This window comes from Lycium ferocissimum, chromosome 10 (genome assembly GCF_029784015.1).
Source record: "Lycium ferocissimum isolate CSIRO_LF1 chromosome 10, AGI_CSIRO_Lferr_CH_V1, whole genome shotgun sequence".
Classification (NCBI taxonomy): domain Eukaryota; kingdom Viridiplantae; phylum Streptophyta; class Magnoliopsida; order Solanales; family Solanaceae; genus Lycium; species Lycium ferocissimum.
In genome coordinates this window covers 25,423,037-25,423,565 of record NC_081351.1, presented here as the reverse complement: position 1 = coordinate 25,423,565, position 529 = coordinate 25,423,037, and positions in this window count along the sequence as shown.

The window sequence follows — 529 nt, the reverse complement described above, 5'->3', positions numbered from 1 at the left end:
TCGGGTGCCGTGTTACGTCCAGGCCCAGGTTCGGGGCGTGACAGGGGTGTACGCATACCTTATGTTAAATAGGCACCTTGGGTAAGGCACAGAGGCGGTTTCCGATAAGGCCCTCGGCTCGAGAATGTTTGTTCCGTAAGTAAAAAAAAATAAAAAATCCCAAAACATTTTATTTGTAGTCTAAAAAACACTATGGGGGTGACTCGTGAGACAGGGGTGGGGGTTAGGGGGTGGGATGATCAGGGGATGGGGGTTGGGGCGTTGGGTGGATGGGGAGGAGACTATGAACTTGAAATGTCACTTATGGAACTTGTTTTCCCTACTCCCATTAGGAAAGTCATTTTCCTCATTTTAAGGAACTTGTTTAGCTAAAGAAAATGTTTTTCAAAATATTTTGACCAACCAAACTTGGGAAAATTGAAAATTCCTCCATACCAGACACAACCAAAGGTAGTCTAGTTTTCCTTGGTTCATGAGCTGTGATATCTGGTATTTGATTTCTTGAATGTCTTTTGTTTCGGTACCAAAC